The sequence below is a fragment of the Anopheles arabiensis genome, chromosome 3, assembly GCF_016920715.1.
Source record: "Anopheles arabiensis isolate DONGOLA chromosome 3, AaraD3, whole genome shotgun sequence".
Lineage (NCBI taxonomy): Eukaryota > Metazoa > Arthropoda > Insecta > Diptera > Culicidae > Anopheles > Anopheles arabiensis.
In genome coordinates, this window is record NC_053518.1 from 49,624,361 (window position 1) to 49,631,048 (window position 6,688).

The window sequence follows — 6,688 nt, forward strand, 5'->3', positions numbered from 1 at the left end:
CGTCGTACGACAAAATCGCACGTCCGACGTTATCTGTCAAATCTCATATCAAATTTTGACAGGCCTTCCGATAAAATCGCATCCGATGGAGCACAGACACGAGCCTAACTCCAACACCCCAACCGGCCTTGCCGCATGTTTTAAGTGGATGAATACCCAAGTGCCACAAATCCACCAAACGACCACTAAACGGCTTCTAAATGACTCAAGTTCTCTACCTAAACGGAATATAGAAAGACTTCGTTTAGCAGACGGCAAACGGCTCATGCATTCTAAAAATAGCAAAAGCTGGTGGCGCTCTCTGTTGGTGGGATACCCCAACCAGTTGAGCTTCATGGCTTGGAGGAGAGCTTTCTCATTTCCTCTGTACTGTAGTATGGTTTCGCATTGAAGTTATGCATCGCTAGAACTAGAACGGCGATACGATTGTTAAAATACTAAACTCCAAAGGAAACCACCAGCACTGAAGCAAGTGAGATTTGAGTAATGGTCGTTGGTGTTGATACCCACGTATCTGACCACACGACCATTCATATAGATTTTTGCTCGGAAAGTTAGGAGGCTATATAGGTCATAATGAGATGAAACTTGTCGAAACACATTGCAAGAAAAGGATAGCAATATAATGATGAGTTGTAATACGCCATCTATGGATCAAACCAATGAAGCTGTGGAGCTTTCATTTTTTTCTATGGATATTCAATTTTCCAGTCGTTTAAGCTTAATCTGTGGCGCTTGGGTAGTCTTTTTCTAAGTTTTACTTACGTTTCTTTCAAAAGTTACATACATTTTTCAATTGTTTTGCTTGTTGTATAAACATATATGTTGACGATCTATAAAATATACTCATCTGTGTTGTCTACAGAAACAGTGCAGTGTAACCGCGACTCGATGCTGTCGTGGAACTGACAGCATCCGACGTCCGAATGGCCGTTAAGGGCTTCGGGAGCGATCGGGCTACCGAGGGTTCGCACTCGATCATAGGCTGCGACCCGACACACACAACAGTCTTGTAGCATATACAGTGGAACGTCGATTATCCGGGCAGCTCGGGACTGGGCGTTTGCCGGTTAATCGATTTGTGCGGATAATGGTCTAAGAAATGTCAAATTCATAATTCACCTTGAATCAATCGATAAATCGTTAGTAGAATATTATTTTAATCAATAACTATAGGTTGTTGTTCATGAACAACTGTTCATGAACAAAAATAAATTTCGAAAACACCACTAGACACTACAGAGCTGCACAAAAAACTGGTTGCCCACTTGACTATCGCAGCAAATGTTCACTGTACGTTTGAACAGCTGTCACATTTATGCGCACGGTTAAGGCGGCGCTCTAGCAGCAATCGAACACGACATCCGACACGAACAAACCCATATAATTATATGGAGGTGCACTGTCAGACACAAACAAACAAACAAGACAAACATGTCAAATCCCATACATTTTTCATGTTCGATGTCGTGTTCGATTGGTGCTAGAGCACCGGGTAAGCCGCCCGCTGGTTAATCCGCCCCCGAATAATCAACGTTCTACTGTATATTATTTATATTAGAATATAGTGATTGATACAGAAGAGCCGCGTGTGTCCTTTAGTATCCTCAATTGTGCACCAGTCCGAAACACAAAAATCTGTTTTATTAAAAACTGGCTCCGACCGTCTCCAGACAACTTCGGAACCTCCTCCACTCCAATCCAACGGAGCCGGCTCTGCACCCACGGCTCCGAAGCTGACTCCGCTCCAGCTGCTCCGGAGCCGGCTCCACACCAACTACTCCACGTTCACGGCTCCGGAGCCGGTTTTTACAGATTGCACCAAAACAATCATTTTAAATATTTTTTAAAGCAGGAATATCCATAATTAGCTGAGTAAATTGTTCAACATTGTTCAACAATCACACAATCACATCGGGTGTTATATTCTACACTTGCGAGATGATAGATTCGTTTTATACGCTATCATACAATGCCGTCTCTATTTGTTGTGGGCAGCCGTGCCGACCCCTGGACTTGCCGTGGCAGTTGCGCTGCCACCGGTTAACGTCCAGGGGGACTACAGTGTGTCACGCACACTGTTGCACACACTAACCAGCGCAAGGCTTAGTGTGTGCCGAGCGCACAGTTAGAGTGTGTTTGCGAGCCGATCGAGCAGGAGCTCTCGGCAGGGGCGCTCGGTGCGGCTGGTGCGCGGCCACCGCACTTATTATTTTAAAGTGTATTGTGTATTGTGTATCTTATTTATTTTGTATGTTGTATGAGTGTAATAAAATATTTAAGTACAAAAGTTCTAAACATAAAACTATTGAAACGTTAGTCCAGAGCCGTTGGTCCAGAGCCGTTGATTCATCGCCGGCTCTGGAGCCATTGATTCGCCGCCGGCTCCGGGCTGTTGGTACGGAGCCGGCTCCGGAGCTGTTGGTGCGGATCCGGCTTTGGAGCTGTTGGTGTAGATCTGGCTCTGGAGCCGTGGGTGCCATTGGTGCACTCTAAAACACCCATTCCTATTCGGCAGTAACACTATGACAAAAGTATGAATGTATGTGTTAAATTTCAGCCAATTATATTTCGTTTGCCTGTAGTGGTTGGTATCATTTTAAAAGAGATGATTTCAGTGTTAATTTCAAAATATTGTTACACATCATGCAATAAAATTTAACTGTACACAACTGTAATACAATATTTGAAAGAAAAGAAAAAGACATAAGCATCCACTTAAAACATGCGGCAAGGCCGGTTGGGGTGTTGGAGTTACTGCACATTTTTGATTAAAAAAAATATTGATAGGATTTTTAAAATTCTAATTTTACAACGATATGTTATAAAACATTATTATGAACCTATAAGACAGTTTTCATTCAAATCTTACTACAAATTCAAAAGATATAGGCTGGTATTATTGAATCCGTTCGTAGCGGCGGCGTACGTCCCGACACTCATTTTCCTAACGTACTAGATCGTTGCTACAGTTATTCACCGCGGCGTTGTAGGACCGGGCGCAAGAAATGTGTTGCCATCCCTAGAATTTCATGTGAGCGCCGTACGTTCCCGCTACGAACGGATTAAATAATACCAGCCATACTCTTTTAATCACAAAAAACATCATTCTTCCATACAAATTGTATGGCCTACCCGTGTAGGCGGTTGTACGATTACGTAAAGTTTTTTGGTCGTACACAAGACGGTTAAATGGTTGCGTTCTCAACAGTGCTCCAGGGCAAAAGCTCACTCGAAAGGTCAACAACCGTCGCAAAACGTCAAAAACGACCGTCGCCTCGAAATCGTTGCGAGTTTCGCTCGCTGGCGACGTCGGTTTTGACGTTTTGCGACGGTTTTGCGACGGTGGGCGCCAAAAAGCTCGCCTGCCCTGTGGGCAAAGTGACCAGAAATGCCGATGTATATATATTTGGGTTTGAAGGAAAAATCTCAATTTTTTGTAATAATTGAACGATGAAACTCAGCCAAACAATCAAATCAATCTAAATAATCCAGCGAAAATCAAATTACAGCACGTACGATAAAATCGTATCCAATGGAGCACTGCAGTGGCCCTAAGCGGTCGCGTGGAGCCCCAAGAAAAAGAACTTGCCACCACTGAGAAAAAAGAATGAGCATCTTAGTTATTCTTTGGTTTAGAATTCCTAGTACCATTTTCAGATCAACACTTCAGAAAGACCTTCATTTGTGTAACCGCTGAACCAAATCTAATCCATATAAAATTTTGATGCGCCTACCGAAAACCGCCAAAATAATCTGGCCACACTGCTATAGAGAGCCTTCGGTCAATCAAATTGACATGGCAGTTCAATTTTATTTTTATTTAGGACAATGGTCTCATTACACAAGGTGTATAGACGACACTTGAAATGTTTAAAATTAAAATAAATACGTTACTTTTTTGGTCGTAATATTTTGTTATCAAATACAAATTCAGATTCAATTTATTGGCAGGAGAATTCCTTGGTTGCTTCTTAATGGCAAAGCATGCGAATTTGAAAGAAAATAAATAAAATGTCTATGTGAATTTCATATGCATGTGGTCGGTTTCTTAAACACAATTAATTCAACGAATATTTGTTCGTATCTGTTGATGTGCATCGCACAATGGATTTTTCTTTTTAATTCTTAAAATTTTGTTTTTTTTCACCTTTACCTTTATCTAACAAATCGCACCTAAATCAATTTAAATCAAATTGTCTTATCAAATCAAATCAAATCAGACCCTAGAAGGGTAGACGGCGAGGAGTATAGTGTTGAAGACAGGGATGTGGTAGATTAATCATATAAAGAATCGGCTTATAAGCAGTGCTGTATATTGATACGCAGGCGATTGTTGTGCCAAAGAAGAGTAAGCAGATTAAAAACAAAAATTAAAATATAAACGAAGGCACAAATACATGATAATAAACCACTAGAACATTTGCGTAGTTGACACAAAACTAATAATAATTGGTATAGAAGTAAGGTAGGTATAAATAAATAAATGTCCATCATGGGTTCAAGCCTCATATAACCCGTCCTCCCGTAATGTTGCTACGGATGTAGCAATCTATTTATTTGAGTAGTGTTTTAGACCTTCTTAGAACTGGCGCTCGCGTATTATAAATTTTCGCCGCACAGTTTAAAAATTGGTCTGTTTTCTCTCGCTTGACTTTTGCTACTCCTTTTGCTACTAACTTCCTCGATGGCGCCTATTCTTCGTCGGCTCTAAGAAGGTCTAAAACACTACTCAAATAAATAGATTGCTACATCCGTAGCAACATGGCTGCAATTTAAGCATATTTTTCAAAATGCAATAAAGTTCAATCCTGTGAAAAAGTACGAATATTCCACGCGACTTTCTTCGAGCTGCTAACAAAGCTTAAAAATGGCGCAATTTTTAAACTGTGCGGCGAAAATTTATAATACGCGAGCGCCAGTTCTAAGAAGGTCTAAAACACTACTCAAATAAATAGATTGCTACATCCGTTGCAACACGTAATAAGGACTGACTATCTATCTATCAGGCTGCGTGGAATTCAATAATTCTCGAAAGCCTGTATAGGGCCGGCTTGACCGCGTACAGGACATTCAGCCAATACGACGAGAAGTAATAAGTAAATTAAGATAAAATCACAATAATCATGACAATTTTTTTATTATATTAAATGTAGTCGATGTCTGCCAATAAGCACTTGCTTGCATATTTCTTTCACCTATAAATAATATTATCGTCATATTTTATAATTTATCGAAGAACGTTCCGGTTAGGTCAAATTTGTAAATAAACCTTAATGAAAAAACACCGAAAAAACGAATGAAGAGGAAAATATTAAACAATAGTTTACCGCGGATTTTTTTAAATTACAATTTTATTTGTAATAATTATAATAAAAGTACTTTTTTATAACAAAACAGCAGCATATTAAAAAGAAACAAACAACATTTGAATAGTAATGAAAATTTTTTTAAACAAAAGTTCTAGTTTCCCCAACAGCCTTGCTGAATGCTCTATCCACAAAACAGTCCAGTGGCGAAACGAGCACGTATGCCGTAATCAGTATGTCTGTCGCCAGTATTACTTTATTTTTATTGCAGCTAGTGAAAGTATCATTCGATGCTTTCCGGACGCGACCTCCTGCCTAAATCGTGTAGCGATTACATTCCCAGCTGGTTTCACTCGTGGTATGTTTTTTTTTTTATCTCAACCTCCACTGGGATTCGCGGTAAACAGGTAGTGCTCCTGCTTAACACCCCAGATTGTGTATCGTATTCGGTATGTTGTGGTTGTGAGTAGATTAGGTTACGTCAGAAGCAGATTACTTTACCCTCGAATTGGGAGTGATTGGCACGAGAGGTGTGTTAAAAATTGGAAACCACACATAAACTGCACACAAAAATGTATATTATAGTACAGTATATTTCCTTTTATTTTTTCTTAGGACTAAGATTGGCTTGTTCGCATGTTATGTTGCCTATGATAGTTTTGTTTTGGCAATATTTCACTTGATATATAATAAAACAGTATCAATTAAAATTTGATCAAATCAATTACTGCTACTTTTTTATTGTTACACAGGTTTAGTCCGGTATGGTATACATGCATTAGAGGAAGGAATGCGGCAAATGGCTATTGGCGCGGTTTCCTAGTAGTACCGGTACCACGCCAAAACAAGGAATGCATCGATATCGGTTAATATATGTTTTAGTGTTGTTTTGCGTTTGCATTGTTTCTTATACCTATAGCAGCCATGCAACACTACTAAGCCGGTGTCGATGGAATGTTATGCGTACATAGCGTGCGCTACCAAAAGTACTTCACCCTGGGTTAAGCAGCCCTTTCTCGCTTTCGTTTAGTAAACGATTTTATATTTTTGATGTCCGTCTTTAACTGGACGAGTTTTAAATGTTTCAAAGTGATGTACATGTTCCAATTGATTAACAATACCCAATTAAACCAACGTTTTGTATTTTATACTTCTTTAGTAGACTAGAGTAATATCTAAATAGTTTGAAATTTGATCACGCAATTGAATATTACTATGAATCCATAGAAATTAAACTAAATATTTGCTACTACTTAGTACGACAGCTCTCTTCTTAAGCTTAAGCTCTAATGATGATTAAGCAAACCGGCTGTCATCGGGTGCACTAAAATGATGGTAGTACAATTGTGCCTAAAACGGTTAACCTATACGGTTGGGCA